At 32.5% G+C, this 18,944-nt stretch overlaps 1 protein-coding gene across 1 annotated transcript in view; it reads left to right on the top strand.

Moving 5' to 3' along the window:
* Nucleotides 1–376: 376 nt before the first annotated feature.
* Nucleotides 377–18,944, top strand: part of LOC108768089 (lachesin) — a 76,918-nt gene continuing 58,350 nt past the window's right edge. The window contains exon 1 of the mRNA XM_018518365.1: nt 377–727. The gene's annotated coding sequence lies outside the window, so the exon portion shown is untranslated. The remainder of the gene's footprint in view (nt 728–18,944) is intronic.

Here is an 18,944-nt window from a genome sequence, read left to right as displayed (position 1 = left end):
CGTGTATCCGTCCCCCTATCCGCCCGCGCGCGTCACGGCTTCCGTCGTTGCTCGTCGTCCCTCGTGAGAGCTCCACGAAATGTACCACAGTCACACAGTGGTTTTCACCACTGTGGATGCTGGCGATGCTATGCTATGTAGGTAGGTAGGTAGGTATATATATTCTCATCCTCCCCCCTCCCCCCTCCTCCCGCCATCGCTCCCACGCCTGCTTTTCTCCATTCTCCCACGCTGGTCGTCCCCACGCTGCGCCCTGTCTCTCGCTTTCCTTTTCCTCCCATTCCGTTTATCCCTCCCTCGCGACGCGCTCTCTCATACCGCCACCCCTCCGCTACGAAGTAAAGGGCTGAACCGGCCAGTGCAATTCCCGACGAGATCGGCGTCGAATCTGTGCTCTCGGTGATCGTGCACGTCGTGTCTTATCTCGTTATCTCTCGAGGAAAGCCGTATCTTTCTATCCCTCTTTCGCGACAAGCCATGGCCGTTTTAATTCAACTGACGGAGTGATAATCGTCAAGTTCGAAAAGGGAAGGTTATAACGAAGAAGCGACAAAATGGTACGGTCAAAAAGTGATACGGCATAGCACACCGAGGGATACGTACCAGAATTACGCATACTTATACACGTACGTGGAAGGGATTAATCGCTATGATGTCAATTGTACCGTGCGATCTTCGGCGGAACTCCGATCCAGCGATCCGATCCAGCGACATCGTGCCACGACACGTAAGTTCCACGCGCGGATTCGCCAGAATCCGATGGGCGCGTTGCGCTCTTGTATTGATCGGATCCACATCGTGGATCGTAGATTGGATCCTGCGTGAGGTAGTTGCCTCGGGCCTCCTCCTAGTCCTATCTCTTCCTTCATTCCGGTTTAAAGTTATTTTCGGCGTTCGTTTGATGGACGACATTCCGAGATTTCCCGCGGTAAAATTCTCACGGTGTAATACCTCTTGCTCGATGTTCGCGCTAATTGAACACGCCCGCGAATTGACCGATCGACAGAATCCGCTCAACTCCGCGAATCTGGGATCTGGCTTTCTCTCCCCCCTCCCCCCCTTTTTTTCTCAAAGTCCTTATGATTGTCGCTCGAACGCGCCCGCCTACGCGCGGCAATTAATTAAAATAATCTCTTCGCGCGCGCCGCGCCGCGCGTCCATTATTTCGAGCTACTCGCACCAGGCGTGTCCAAAAAGTTCTAGGACTGAATGAATAAAACGGGAAATCAAAGCGGACAGAAAACGTAGATTGATATTGGCACGAATGCCAATCAATTGTTCGGAGATCAATTTTTGTCAAATCTGAATTACATTCGACCGGTTGCTGAACAATAACTATCATCATTCTTGTTAAATCAATCTCTGGAGGAACATAACATAGCGTTTTTTTCATTTCAATTCAGTATTATTTAATTTCTGTGTCGTGTTGTATTGAATGCCGTTGTGCGAGAGACTATCACCATGACCGATGACGTCACTTTTCCTTAAAAAAAAAAAAAAGCTTTATCTGAGCATTCGTCAAACTTGATTTTTAAAAATACTATTTGACGATTATGTTCAAAATCAACATGAAAAGGAATACGTTGGTACATTAAAACGTTACGTATTTGTTACAAGCTGAATAATGAACCAAACCAAATTTATACATCTCAAGAATAATTGAAACAAAGAATAAGAGAACTATATAATTAGGAATAAAAATAATTCGAGTGAAAAATTGTTCATGAACGTGAGAATTGTAAAAAGTATCATGAAAACTTTTTATATTTAAAATATTAGATAAACATAATTGCATTTTTAAACAAAAGTAGGATATTATTAATGTAATAGAAACTTATTATAAAATTCTTAAACGCATGCGATGAAACTAAAATATTTTATGGTACGCTATTTTTAATTAAAACATTTTATAAAATTATATTATTTCCTTTAAAAATAATATCATATTACTTTAAATTCTTAAAGTTAACAATTACAATATCAAACGTAATGAAACATAAAATAAAAAATGCGATAAAAATACGTTTCATGATATTTTTAGAATGATTAAAAATTAAGATCGAATAATCATTGATTACGATTACTAATATTCTTTTATTTCAATTTGACGTAGTTACCTATTTAAAACATAAGAGAGAGAGAGAAAGAGAAAAATGACTATAGATATAACTGTCAAAATGGTGTATAGAGGATAAGAAGCAAAAAATGTTACTCTGTAGAATATTTATAAGAAATTCTCGAGGTCTTAACGTTCGTGGCAATCAATAACTGTGCATTACATTCCTTCAGTGAGAGATTTTCGATGTACCATCCGACAAGTCCTGAAACTTTTATTGGGCACACCTTGTAAAACCCTCTGACATCGACGTCCGTCATTACAATACATTGCGCTTCCAGCGGATAGACGCCGGAACCGTTACTATGCTGTATTAATTGACTGTCGAAGTACTTAAACGAGACACTCTTTTTATTTACATGGGGAGAAGGTTTGATTTTTTCGGCAACGCTTACTTTCGACGATTTCCTGCATTAATTAATAAAATAAGGAAACATATTTTAATATTTTAATCATGTGTGTGACTATAGATATTTTTATATAAAATATATTATAATTGTGTACCTTAAATACTTAGATATTTAAATAATAATAAAAAATTTGTTAATGTTATTAAAGTCCCATGTCATTTATATTAGAAGAAAGCGTTTTATTACTTCATATTAATTGATAGTTACATAAAATTGTATTTATTACTTTATTACATTTTCACGATATGTACAACGTGTGTACACACAAAAATAATTTAAAACTCATCAAAAAATTAAATTTGCTTTTAAATTCACGAATAAATTTGGTATAAGGAGAAAGAAGTGTATGAGTAATTAATAATTTAATCAATAACTAATTTAGATATTTGTAATAGACATGTAATTGTGTATAAAAACAATAAAACGTTTTTTAGATGTAATATTTTTCATGGAAGCACATACATATTTATCTTAATATTTATTATTCTTCTTTTTAATAATAACAAATTTATAATTGTACATCAATAACTTTGGAACCTTTTATTCAAATAATAATAATTTTGTACAAGTAATATGATCTTAATTTGACATGTAATTATTAAAACATTTCATATAAACAGTTATATTTTATATAACAATTAAAAAGTGGAAAATTATTTATGAAAAATTATTTATGGAAAGTAGTTTTTAATCATATTTTCCAATGAAAGGATTATAAAATTATTTTGAAATCAGTGTAATTATCTATAATAAATAAAAATGTTATATATAGATTGTAGATAAGTAAATTACATTTTATAGGAAGATGTGATTTTTAGAATCATATATCCATATCGTGATGTAAATTGCGTCGCGTATTCGTCCGTACTCTTGTTGCGGTGAGTTCCAGCTGATTGTTCAAGCGTATTAATTGAATCTCGTCGCGAATCAGCCTGCTATCATTAATTCAGGACGTATTTAGGAGCAGCGGAAAATATTCCGTTCACGCTTCTCCGATATCTGCTTGTTATATCGTTCACGTGAGCATTTAATTACGTACGTTTGTCTTTGTAACGTCGTTGGAGACGTGAATTTCAGCCGCTCGGTGAGGTGTACTAACAAGATTTTGTCGTAGATCAGGATGGACTAGATCGCATTAATTCACGTGAAGCCTCTAAGCTCTGAAAGACGTTGCCGCATTTTCCGCCTTTCCCGTGTTCAAATTTTTACAAAGATTTATGAGAGATATTTGTCAAACAGATTTGTCGAACAGCTTGACGTTTTCCGGAATAACTTTTTTTCTTAAATGTGTATTTCTTTTATATCAAATATGCTTATGTGTATTTTCTTCTGTAAATTAAGATTGTGAATATAATAATTTGATATGTTTCTTCATATTATAGATTAACATAGTTATTCTTTTTTAAATTCTATATTTTTCTATATAAAGTTCAAGATTTTTATATAAATATACTTTTTATGAGAGAGACTTTTAAGAATACGAGGTAATTTTAAAAAACATCAGAAAATTGTTTAGTTGTAAATTAAATCTATTGAAACGTACACTTCTTCGCAGTAACAACAATTGTCCTTTGCATATGACGTTATAATTCCTATCGTATAAAGAGAATATTTTATGCGTAATTGAAATGCTGTATGTTCACATGTATTACAAACGAATTCCATACGGGATTGCTATTTGTATCATAAACGCGGGGACTCGCGGTAATGTAATGTACTTAATCATTTATTCATCCGTGGGATGTGGCCGTTAATTAAATTGTTATTTTAAACAATATTTTAATTTCTATAGAAATAATTAACGATCACGCTTTTCCGTAACAAGAGTATTTCCTTTTCCTTTTTCGAATTTTGTTCTAGAAATATGACTGTCACGCGACTATAACGCGTGATACTGCACACACTCTATACTGTCGAATTATTTTCTACTCCTATAAAGGTTGCACATAAGTCCTCTCTGGAGTTGAGTAAGTTTTCTCACATTACTAGGTCATGCCGTCGTACCTTCTCCATGTTGGATCTTTAATAATTGCCCTAGTTGGATTGAAGCTGATCCTTGATGTGCAACATTTTATATTTGAACGTGTTAATAATTCCACCAATCTGGATAAAACTTACATTTCCTTTTTATTTTCCGCATTTTCTTCGCACATCTGTTCGTCCCATATATTCGTTTCGATTATATGTGGATTATTCCATTCTCATGCATACATACCATAGTAGACTGGATATACGTATAAGGTTTCTTCTGCGTATATCCAGTTGACTTTCTTTTTAAATTAAATTTCTTGTATAGCTAAACTCTTTCTTCATAAGATTAAATAGCGTCGGATTTTTTATATCCGTTTCCAATAATATATGGAAAATGAACGTTAAGCTTATTATGTGATATATAGAATGAAATAATAAGAGAATACGAGGAAAAATATAATGTAATTGAAAAAGGAGACAATGAAAGAAGAATTTTAAAACAATGTAAAATCGTTTTTAAAGTTAAACTTTACATATGTTGCAAGTATATTAAAATTAGATCTTTTTTTAGAACGTTTAGGTTTTCTGAAAACGCTGACAATTATAATTTACAATATTGATTTTACAATTTGATTTTAGATTTTTGGATATTTTTTCAAGTGCTGTATTTTGCAAAGCATTGAACTGTAATTAAATTGTAATCCGATTTTACATGAGTTTTAAACTTTCCATATAAAATGAGAGTCGCATCATATAGCGTTTTTGATGTAAAACAAGATTTACAATTGAATAATTTTATACGAATTTTTTATTTTACAAGATCTGTCGAATTTTCAAAAAGTGATTGGAAATTTTATGAAAAATAATTTTTTTCAATAATAATAAATATTTTGCAGCATACATATATATTATACATATATGTGTATGTCATTCTACACAATTATTAAATCTAATATTAATATTAATTACAAACTAAATACAAAGTACAGAGCGTTTTACAAGATAACTGATATTCTTCACTCATATTGTGAAATTTCTTTGTCATTTCATATTTTATGAAAGGATAATTTTCCAATATGACTGTTTGCTCCAAGAGGGAAGTGTCTTAAGGGATGCAGCGCAAAAATTAAAACTATAATATGTGAATATGAGAGCGCATAAATAGCGCATAAATCTTGTGTATTTGATTTTCCAAATAGGTCGTTATTAACACGTGGGAGGGCTGATTGACAGTTTACTCAGCCCTCCCACAAAAAAATTCTTTTTTTAGCTAAACGACATGAGCGCAAAAATTTTTCTTGCGGATTTTCAAAGCGCATAAATAGCGCATTACTATATAATTTGTTCATTAAGATTTATAGTTAAATGGGAGAGTCAACTAGGCAGACGTCACTATGTGCGTATTAGGATGCAATCATCACAGTCATTACATGCACAAGTGGACGATATTCGCAACGCTAAGGTTTGGTTGATATAATGAGTATATATGCTGTTATTTATACGAGAGACTAACTATTCTACGAGAACTGATTTCTATTCACAGAATGTTTAATATGTCGCTGAGTAAGACTAATTGTTGTTGCTTTTGAAAACTTTCTTGACAATATACCTATGTATAACAGTATTGCAATTTAATATAATATACAGACAGATAATTGTTTTTTTTTTTCATTCATTAATATTCCAAATACGATTCATAATATAATTAGTTTTTACAAATTTCTGTTCGTCCACGCTTTTAAACACAAAGATTTTAAAATTGATGAAAACATGAAATATTACTGTACGAAATTTATTCCGTATTACATATCATTACAAATTTGAGAACACTGTAAAATCTCTTTCAAAATATCTTCGTAAATAATGTCTTATCGTATTTTGAGTTATACATATAATCGGTTACTTAATTATAAAGCGAAGGATATGTCTTCACATGTTTAAAATAATACTAACTTCATGGGGCGCTAATCTTTATCTTTTATTAACATTTATCTATATATACACTGAATTTGCATGTATATAGAATTCATGTTTCCAGTTTGAATAAATATAGCAGATAGTTGAGAAGAATAGAATTCACTGTTCAGATATTGGATGTTCTCGTATTTCCATTTAAAATTCACTTGGCATAAAAAATCGACTCAAGAGTGGATTTTAAATCGAGTTATAAATTTCCAGAAGTGGAGAGTGTCCAAGTTATCTTGAGTAATCAGGCACGGAGGTTAATGAAGAAGGTAATTTCGGGACGTAATTTACGAACCGTGAAATGTTGTAGATGATTCGGTTGATGGAAAGTTTTGGGTCTTAATCGGAATATTGAAAAAGTAAAATGATTAAAATTGCAAGAGTGATTTCTTAAACAAGCATGACAATTTTGCGATAGCGAATCTATAGATTTATTATAGATATAGATAAAGCCTAATCATATTTTCCAATAATTTTAAAGCCTAAGCGTAGGAGTACTTTAAACAGCCAAAGATTGGACACGATTCTTTCCTATACAGTTCTTTAGAAGAGCGATAGTTTGATAGCAATTCCCAATGCAGCTTATCGTGTAGCAGCAAAAACAAGCAGATAAAATAAATAGTAAGAAAAATGTTCCCTCGATTTTGGCTTCTGCTACTAAATCCTATCGCGACTTTCTTTCTTGCATATATCTATATATGTATATACACTTTACTATTCACGCTATTCACTCTCGCCTCCAGGCTTTCCGTATTGTTTTTTGTTTTACGCGAAATGTACTTTGCCAATATTTGTTTATGTGAATAATAAACAAAATCAAAATTTTACATATTCAAAATATTTTATCTATAAAATAAAATTTATGCCATTTTGAACCAAACACAGGATGTTGATGCGAAAGATAATTTATTCAGTTATTTAACATAGTAGATTTCTATTCAAGATTCGGATCCCTTTTCATTGTCAATTCAAACGATAACGCTGATCAAAATGTCCAAAGAGTGATTTAAACTTAATGGTACATGGCGGTGTAAAACAATTATACCGTTCCAACGAGATCATTGAACCTTCCGGTATACCATACAATCATTCATTGAATCAATAATGTTAAATACAATAAATTGATTTTCAACTTAAGTAGAATAGCTAGGGGGATTCTAACTCACCATTATGTATTAGTGTGTATACGTATATGAGATGTGTATATGATTGTAAGTGGTCAAGGAGGGGGGGAGGGAGGAAGTGCGTCATAGACGCTGAGTCCAAGAGACAAGGGAGGGAACAAGTGCATCGCTAGACGAGGAGTCTGCAGAGAAGAGGGATTTTGTTCTTTTTCTTTTCTACCCGCTGCATTCTCTTTCCAATTCATTATTGCTCTCTCTCTCTCTCTCCCACCCATTGCAGTATGTAATTCTCCCAACCATTGCGGTCCTGTACTTACTACCTTATTCGTGCTTTCTATTCCTCTCGTTGTGAGACTTTACACATTATCTTATTCGCGCGCACTCTCTCTTTCTCTCTCTCTCTCTCTCTCTCCTAGTTGTATTCTCTCATATGTTCCCTTTTCTTTACGCACGTAATTTTATTAAATAATTATGGTATTTATGTTACAATTTTTTAATGATGCAACTTAGTGTGATTATTTAATGAGTGCAATTTTAAGTAATGACTTCTTAATGTGGTAGTACAAGGATAGTAGGCACGCACGGTGTAATGTGATACTTACCGAAGACAAGGAAAATAACTATTTGAAGTGGTAATTTTAATATATATTCATTTTTTCTAAAATATAATAAAATAGGTACGTATATTTAAATATAATTTATACGTCGTTTTCATCTCTACCATTCTTGTAATCTACCATCCATTATTTTCACCGTCGACATCATTCTTATTATTTGTTTTCTTCTTTTCCGTATTCTATTCATCCAATTATTTATCATAACAACATCGTTTTTTACATTCTTCATTGTTATTTAGAGAGTAAGGATATAGAGTAGAGATGTACATTTGCTATCGTTTTTATTTAGAAAGATAATAAATTATAAAAATTAATAGCAGACAGCCTTTCTCTCTATTGGATAATGCAGTCCACGTCGTCTGTTGTACTATAAATGGTCTATGTTACCATAAGAAACTTTGCTATAAATTGTTTTTTTCTTTTTTATCTTTAACTTATACGGGGAGCTTTATTGTAGTCGTTAAGAGTACATCTATTGTTCTTTACTCCTAAAAAAAAGGGTAATGAAGTGTATTTCTAAATTCCTACTTACCTGTGACAAAGGAAATGCACCATCTATGAATTATTATTGAATAGCTATCATATTTCTATATGTTTGAACAATTATCTTTTTCTAACTAGTTTTGTTCATTACTGAAAAAAAACGCGATTTTTTGGAGAACACCACTTCTAAACATTTACCGAAATTAATTTTTAAGATAAAAAATCTGGTAAAAATGCAAACAAATGTATTTAAAAGTTTGAAAGTTAGAAAGGCTTTTAATATTAATATTTCGTGTGTTCCACTCGTCTTCATTGAAAGTAATAACAACCTGCGACAACGTCGTAAATGGACGGGTAATTATATTAGAGAGGAAAAGAATTTCGCGGAAGAATTTCCTTTCGTTGTTTCTCTCGTCTTCTGTATTTCTTGTCGCTCGTGAAGCGCTTTCCCGACGCGTAACTGGGAGAACCAGTACGAGAGAGTTCGGTTACATATTTTATAAGATTACATTCCAGCAACTGAACGGGTTGCTCTCGCCGAAAAAAGTTCTCTTTAAGATCGCGAATAGGGAACATTGAGGGCGGAGAATACGCGACGACGGAAACTCATTAATCCCCCCTCCCGTACCTCCGCGCTAGATAATACTAATTCGTTGGAACTTTCTTATTTCTTCCTTATCCACTATGTGCGCGCGAGTCAGCAGTTGAACAAGTCCCCGACGTTCTTTCAAAACTATATAGAGAAAGAAGTTGTCATTTGACGAATGATGGTTCGGAAAGAGGAAAGGCACAGAGAGGAGAGAGGGCAATTAAATGCCAATAATTGCGGTGATTACCAGACGATTAATCGCCGTTATCGGCAGTTTCATTTAGCACGTTAATTTCTCTGGCATTGCGAGCACAATGCGGTTATGATTCGTAAACGATTATTTTAATTGCACGGGGTCGCTTTTCTCCGAATAATTCTCCGGAATAATTGTCCCTCTCGAAATGGTAATATGTAATATTGCCAGAGATGAAACTGAAGAAAAGGTCAATAGGTTAATATTTACGCAGACAGTTGTAAAAGAGAAAAGCCAGCTCGCGGCATAAAAGAGGGCGCTATCTCTACCCGGATAACACTGTGGAGTTTGTTACATTATGAAAAGGGCTGATTGTTTGAACGGACTCTAATTTTAATCGCGCGCGCCTTTGCGGATACATCCGTGCCCGTTCTCCGCTCTAAACAGTAGATTAAAGGTACACAATGCTGGCTTCTAAGGTATAATCCTTTCGTAGGAAGAAAAAGCACAATGCACCATTGGAAATGTTACTGCCTGTTTGTCCAAGTTATTTTCCCAGAGGATCGTACGCGACCAGATCTCGACAATTTTCTGTTCCTTTTTTTTTTTGTTTATCCTATTGTATTGATGTACGTTTCGGTTGGCCGCGCGAACAATCGTGTTACACAGTGGCTCTCAACTCTTACAAATAATAACCTTCGTTCATTTGTAAATTCGTAAAATTAATGAATATATTTTATTTTGAAGTCATAAAGTGTGTAAAAATAATATTGCCATGTTACTATTCTAGTTCTGTTTATGATTGCAGATTGAAAATTAATTTCGCGGCGCAGTCTGCAGGATTGGATATGTATATAAAATTCAAACCGAATTATTTAAAATTTAAATACTAAGATCCAGCTTAGGCTGCACATAAGGCTTTCATTTTCTAATTGTGTAAAAATAATACTTTTGCAGAGAAAAAAGTTATAAGAGATTTGTAGCTTTTTTGTGTAAATATAAAAATTGATTTAAGATCCGATTTATCAATAAGATGATTACTAGATAGCATTGAATCTTTCTAGCAAAATCAATGTTTTCGTTGATGACTTAAGCGAAATTGGTTAGATAATTTAACGAAGCGTTTTTGTATCTCAAAAGAATTTGTATCGATAAAATTGGGAAACACTGATGTAACGTACGTTTTTTGTACATTTTATCGCCTTTAGTTGCGCGATATTTTGTACATTCATTGCGGGAGAAGCCGCAATCTTTTGCACACGTAATAAACTCCACGATATATATTTCTGTCATTTTGGTATTAGTTTTCTTAAGCGCAAGTTAGACTTTTTTATTCGATAAAATACAGGACTCTCTTGATTTATTAAATAATACAATAAAAGTTGAAAAAGAGCAATTAAGAATCAATTATAACGTCAATACAATAAATAACTAGAGAATTATATATATTACATATTAAAAAATTACAATCTTTTTATAATTTACATATATTATTAACATGACATATATTTGACTACGAGACTGGGCCATCTTTAGATTTTCAAATATTTAAAGGTGAAAAAACGAATATAACACCGGTAAATTATAAAAGAGTTGTCAAAATTATAAATCTTATAACATAATTTATGATCAAATAAACACTTAGTAATTCTTTAATATGATATAGCTTTTGAGTCAATCATGGCGGTCATTTTTACGTTACTCTTAAATATATATAGAAAGTAATAAATATAGAATTTTAGCTTGCACGGTTTACCTACTAGTGCTGTCTATCATTCGTCGTGTAAACACCCACTATCAGCGAGTAAGACATATTGGGTACTAGGTCATGTAGATTCCGGTTACCTTATAAAAGCTTCCTTTTTGAGACTAAAATGAATGTGCACTACTATCTTACTTGAAAATTTAAAATTTTTTAATTAACCTCGCCATTAATGTTTCGTACACGCACCTTTTAGCATGTTAAGTTTAATTCTGTGTTCTCGCAGTTTTCAGTTTTTGCATCGATCACGTGTCAACTTTAGACTACTCGGTTTTACCAAAATTTTTCAAAAATTTGATTGTAGAGACGAGAAGGTAAAAAGAAGAAAGCTTCTTCAGAGTACAAAAAGCGAAATATAGTTAACGTGAATTTTTCTGGTAGCACTTTAATTTTTGTGCTATGAACTCGGTGAGAGATTGTCGTGAACAAAAGGAGTCATATCAAAGTCTAATGGAAAAAATAAGCGTGGTGACAATATACATTATATGACGTTATTTTCTGCAAAGCTTTCAGGCGAGATAATAATGCCAGGAAAGCGACGTTTTAAGCAACTTATTGGTTGTTACGACAACGTTTTTTTGTGCTAAGTGAACAGAGAATAAGGATCTTTCGATAATTCATTTTGAATGATAATATATGGAACGTATCACTTATTTTTCTGATCATTTTATTGAGTGTATACTCTCAATAGAAAGCCTCAGCGTTTTTGTCTTTCTGAATACTAAATCACTTTTTCTATATTATTAGTGTTGCAAAACACAGAAGGAAATCGGTATAAATAATAAATAATATTGTATAAGCTTTGAATTTTAATGTTACGTTTATGAAATTCCACATTCCTTGCGCACAATTACAGTGAAATAAATTACCTCGCAGCAATATAATTGCGAAAAGTGTTAATACGTATTACATAGATAATTGACTGAAATGCATACACATAATAATACAAAGTAACTTAATTTATCTTGTAGTCATTAATATATAAATGTACATAATAGCATATTTTATTTTTAATTGAATTAAATACAATGTAATACATAAATTATATAACATCCGCATATTTTATATCATTTGTAGATACGACTTTTTATCATTAGGTATTATAATTTCTAAAAAGTAAGTGGCGTGATAAATTATATATGAATACGCTTTTAATATAATGTTTATACTTTTGGATTCAATTTAAATTATAATTTATATGCATTCCTATTTTAAATTGTATATTTACATTTACATTTGCGATTATTTATTTTCGTTTCATGCATTATTTTAAAGAATTTATTCAATTATTGTATGCTATGTGAATTTCAAGTTTTGTTTTTCTCTTTGAATAACAGATAAAATCTCCAGATTGTATTTTACCTTATATTTTTGCTAATTCTATATGATAAAGATTTTAATTAAAATGCTTTTACTTAATATTTCATTATGTTGTCTCTTCTTGTTTTAAAATTTAATATAAAGTTATTCAGTATCGCTATGAAAAAGTTCCACTGTAAAGTAAGGAAAATTTGCAAGAAACAACGTCAAAACAAAGAAGTTTCTTGCGATCTTGAAAAAGTGACCCCCATTTTTTTACTACTTAATTATTAAGTCATGGAAAAGTTTCTATTAGGTCATGGAAAAGACGTCGAATATAAACAGATCTTCGTAATGAGAGTTAAAAATTTTCGTGATTACAGTTTCTATCTTTTTCTTTGTATTCGCTTATCTTTTTTTATTTTATTCTCTTTAGATACATATTACATGTACACATACATACAAGTATATATATATATACATTTATGCAGTATCTCTCGAATTGATCGCTACTTTATGCGTTTCAATTTTTCCTTACACATTTCAACAATTTTGACGATTATTTCTATCTACGTATGTGTATGTTCTTACGTAGGAGAGACCTTATTGGCACGGTTTTCACAATTTCGACATTAGATTATTTTAAACAATTATTATGATTAAAATATATTAATATGATAGAGAAAACCTTTCTCTACATTTTCATACCAGTAATGGAATCCTCTGCAATATGATGTTAATCAATAATACTTATTTTTATCAATAAACTTTCAGTGAAATTTCAGCGAAATTTCAATGAAATTTTTCCATCACTACTGCACTATTAGTAACACTATTGTCGAATTTACTATTGCACTACTGCACTAGTAGTGACACTAGCAGCTTTTTCCGTAAAGACCGGGATTCGTCGACATTATGGTGGAATTAATAAGATGAAGCACTCTCGTGAATGCGCAGTAGGAGAGTGAATTTAGGTAATATTTAATTGGTTGTTTCAGTATAACCGGTATTATACGTGTATAAGAAAAGTGCATATTGATTGGCACACTTGATTGGTTATTGCCAGTATTGTTACCGTCATTATACGCAATGTTTCACCTTATTAATTCCATCATGGTCGACATGAGAGGCAAGTTGGCATTCCGTTCCGTTTATGTATTTATGATCAAAGAAATGAAAAAGTTTCCGCAAAATATTTCTTTTATAAAACCGTGTTATTTTATTTATTGCAAAGACAGCATATACACAGTGCATACAAAATTATGACTAAAAAAAACCGTTTTCTTAGGAATTTAAGAACTAATTTTATGATGCTTCCAAGCGGTCACCCATCCTAGATATACCTTCGTATAGCGTATTTGACGTTTGCGATTGTATGAGAACTGCTCGTTCGGTGAATTACGAACATAATGCTAATGGATGTGTAGTTGTAACATATATGATCAAAGATGTGAAAAAGATGAAACACGTATAGAAAAAATAATTAATGTTAAATATAATTGTATTGTACGTACTTAATATCATATTATCTTCTTATACATATTAAAATTCTTTATGTGAAAATGGTGATTATTTAGAAATTTATCACCAGAGAGAAACCAGAGAGAGGACATGAGGGCCTTTTTCCTGTTACCGCAAAGTGAGCCCGCGCACTACTGCACTCTGAAGAAGTGGATATAAACTATTATACACAGCACAATATCCATTTTTTTGCGGTGCTCCTGATGGAAATAAATTGCTGAAATCATTGAAATAACTAAAATCTATCAAATTAATAGAGATTTCAACGATTTCAGCGATTTATTTCCATCAGGTGCACCGCAAAAAAATGGATATTGTTGTATAGATTACATCCACTTTATCAGAGGGCAATAGTGCGCGCAATAGGGGCATTTTTTGGTTACAGAAAAAAGGTCCTCGTGTCCTCTCTCAGGTTCCTCTCTACTACACTACTAGACACGAGTAGTGTTACTACTCATACCACCAGTGACACTACTGTATTTCAGTAGTGACTCTATTGGATGTCAGTAATGTCACTACTGTGCACTATTTTGCACTAGCAGTTTTTTCCGTAAAGCCTATGGCATATATAAAAACGTAAGGTAGTAAGACGTAAGCAGTAAGGAAATCGTGACATTAAATTCGCTTATACTGGTCTTACGGTCTCTACTGTGATTGGCTAATTTGCTTATCACTTACGTGTTACTGCCTTGCGTTTTTTTATATGTGCCAAGGACTATAGTCCTTGTCATGTTTGTCCGATAAAATTCGGTGCACAGTTCAAAATGATTAAAAATATGGTATATAGGTATGTACATATATAGTATATATATATATTCACATTGAATTATTTAAGCATCAAAGATTCAGCTTCGACTGTTATGGGCCTTTGGTTCCTATTTCTTACTGGTTGTGTTTTCACAACGCTCTAATAAATTCTTATTGTTTAATAAATTTAAATATTGAATATTACATTAAATTTCGATGTAATATAAAGGAGGAGCTTTGTAGAACTGAAAATATGTCGCCAGTATAAAGTCAAAGTCAAAAGTAATAACATTCATGGATAAAATTTTCAACCGTCTACTGTATTTGGTAGAATATATATTTTGATAATCGGATATTAAAATTGAAATGTTAAACGCGCAATAGAATATCAGTCTAATTAACAAGCTACTCAAAAACTTACATAGTAATCTGAAGTTCTGATGAATTGTCAAATCAGAGCGTACGCATATCTGATAAAATGCTTCTCTTATTTGGAAGAGTTTTTAACTTAATAAAGAGCATCAAGACAAGTGAGCTTATATCCAGTGTTGACTTGTATTGGCTTGCATTTTTGACATACTTATGTATTTTTTTTATAAGGGCAAGACACATTTAAATTTTATCTCTCAAACCGAACTTTTCCCCCGATTAAACTATCTATTCCCCGTTGTTAAATTTAATGAAATTATAACGATTTAATTACATTAACAAAGGGCTAGCTGACGATTCTCAATTTGCGAGAAATAAGTGGAAGCTTTCTGGCTTTTGTACGCGCTTCGTTCCAAAGTGGTGTTTTTTCGTGGCGTCAACATTTTTCGCTCTCTGAAAGCTCAAGCATGAAACGTTCTACATTGAGGTCAACGGTACATATGCAGAAGGCTCGATAATCGGATGCCACGAATTTTTTATCAAAAGCATCTTTTTACAAAGATCCCAATGCGTTTTACTCGTATGCTTTTTTTAAATCTACCTATTTCCGCGCGCGTGCGTTGGCGGTGTTAATTGTATATTTTTTCCTCTATTAACACTTGTGCGCAGCCAGCTCGAATTAAAAAAACTTCCACCGGAAACATGTCGCTTATACTTTGAATATTTGTGCAGTTAGTTGGCCGTTGTTTTTATTTCAAAGAGAATATAGTACTTAAGGGAATCCTAAAGCGAAGTCCGAATTCCGACAAAGTCACCAAAGTCGCTGTTTTTCCAGCGCATCGACATGTCTTTATATACTACCACACCAATATCTCACGCAGCCTAGGCTGTGATACACGCAGTCGCACGTTTGTGTCAATTTTCGTATAACAAAGTCGTCGTGATAAAGCGTCTAAATTTAATTCTAAGAACTCGACGTTATTTGTTCGTGCAAATTACGTGTTTGTGGATTACTATTTCGTAAGTATACAGGTTGCAAAACTTTCGTATCAAATAAATGTTGTCACGACTTGACAGCTTGAGGCGCCATGCTACACTAAGAAATGGTAAAAAATATATAAATTTTGAAATTTTTGGATGTTCTCGGCATAAACTCCACCTCCCAAACACGTATTAATGCGTATACTTTAATCCTGGAAAAGGATTTTCAAATCTGTAAAAGAGAGACAAAGTATTTATTATACAAAAATTATATGACCCTAAAAAGAAATATTTTTAAAAAAAGAAAAAATAAACGCCAAGTGCATAAAAAAGATTGAATACATTTTTCTTAATAAAAAACGATATGAAATAAATATAATTAGCTAAGTATTTCATTACGCAAGACACATAAGATAGACTGAAAGTGACTTAAATTGTCAATATATTAATATAAAATTGTCAATGGATTATTATAGTGAAGAAAAAACTTAACGTGCCCGGATTGCATTAAAACGCAATATCCTAGGACCAATATATATGTCACTTTCAGTCTATCTTATGTGTCTTGCGTAATGAAATACTTAGCAAGTTATATTTATTTCATATTCGTTTTTGATTAAGAAGAATGTATTCGATCTTTTTTATGCACTTGCGGCATATATTTTTTCATAAACATATACACAATGACATTCACACATCAAGCGATCAAGCAACCCGTCAAGCGACCCGTTTTATATTTTTATGCACTTGGCGTCGCAACGCTACCACGTCGCTTGATTTAGTCGGTAATACAGACGGCTTTAGGATCCTCAGCTACAAAAAACTGAAATGTTAGTATGAAAAATAAGTGATAAAATATAACTTATTTTAATATATCTGTAAATATTTATACTGTGCGTATACATTTATACGCACTTTTTTGTGATGTTCATTTATATTTATGGTATGTATCGATTGTGTGTGTGTGTGTTTGTATAAAAATATGGAAATGGAATTTGAATGCGAAATTCAGAATAATTTATATCTAGATTTTATTAAATTTACTGACAAATATTAATAATAGCAAGATAAATATCCGAATTAATGCAAAAAAACTCGATTTATACACTATTAAAAATTATTTTATTTATAAAATAAATTTTACTTTATTATTGTTAACGATTATATCACGAGAAATTACTATTTTATTGAAGTATCATAAATTTAGCTTAAATTTATACAGATCCAGAAATAATTTTATTGAACTATCAAAATAATTATGTAGGACGCTCAAGAAAGAATGTCAAAATTTTTTGCAGCATTACTTATCATATTTCTAATATATTTTGTATATCTTTATTTCTAACATAATTATTTTTATAGTTCAATAAAATTATTTTCAGATTTGTGTTTAGTCAAATTTTTAGATGCTTTAGCAAAATTATTCTTTTGATGTAAACATCGTTTGATATTTTTTGAAAGCGATTGCTTCACGCAGAAAGAATCTCCCTTAGCAGAACTTGTAGAAAAGCGCAATTGTTGCATGAAGATAGTCATTACTTCAGTGCACATCCTGATATAGTACAGCACTTTTGAGATCAATTGTGAATTTTCCAGCATGATTTAAAACTGAATATTCTACCATATATTATCAAGGTCATGACTCTGAGTGACATTCAAAAAGTTTTATCGCGCGTCCTTCGCTAAAAAGATACTAACAAAAAATGAATATTTTATAACTATGTGTTACTTTATATAAGCTGCATACACTTCTATTACCTGTTCAAAATAAGTTGTTCTTCGAAACGAAATTCAACCTTTAAGTAGAGCAACGACGAAATACAATTTCCGTGAGATGCGAAGCACTACGCTCGAAGAGACTCGATACTATCGGATTAGAGAACGATATATTTTATTTTGCTCCTGCGCATTACGAGACAGGACTTGTAAAATTTTCGCGTATCGCAATACAAATCGATCCAATAATTTTGCGCAACGGGCCATTGCGTTTGAGGAATCTCACGATTCCTGTGTTCGATGCAGATGCTTTAGTTCTAACTTTGGCGCGTTTAACTTTCGAGAATATACGATGCAGTGCTTTGAAGTTCAAAATATTGCAAATGTAATACACGGAATATTCGAATATGAAATTTACAACGTAACTCGTTTTTCCGTGCGTATTTGAAATAAATACTTGTGAATTGTTAAATATAAACTAACGAATTAGATATAAAAACACATTTATAATTCTGAGTCTACAATAAGAAGTAATAATGTTAATTTCAATTAAAGCAAAATCTTTTATATATAGCGTTTTTAAACCGAACGGGTTTGCACTGACATGGGTTAAATTAATGATATTAATGATGTCGCATGCTTTACTATTAGTTGACGTTACATGCTGAACCAATAGTACCTAGAATGTGATGTCATTAATCTAAACCAGGTCGGTGCAAACTTGCTTGGGTTGGTCCAAACGCTAACAGCAGAGCTTCTCTCTGCTAATAGTATACTTACCTTTGTATTTCCGACTCTGATACAATGCATATGCTCAACTTTGACACGATCACACGAGTTACGACCATAGACATAGTATATTGGTTATGTCTGACAAGTGACGACATGCACGGCGCAAGTACTAGCCACCCGCGCTGGCAGTCAACGAGTACGCGAACCACAGGGCTCCAAGGCCGAGCCTTCGCAGCAACCGGACCCTAAAGTCAGAAACGCAATAAAAAGCACAGGCAATAGGAACAGGGAATAAAAGATTGCAACCTATTAGAAAGCATCCATTTTAGTATACATTTCATGTTTCATA

Source organism: Trachymyrmex cornetzi, unplaced genomic scaffold (genome assembly GCF_001594075.2).
Source record: "Trachymyrmex cornetzi isolate Tcor2-1 unplaced genomic scaffold, Tcor1.1 scaffold748, whole genome shotgun sequence".
Taxonomy (NCBI): domain Eukaryota; kingdom Metazoa; phylum Arthropoda; class Insecta; order Hymenoptera; family Formicidae; genus Trachymyrmex; species Trachymyrmex cornetzi.
This window is presented reverse-complemented; position numbering and strand designations above follow the sequence as displayed.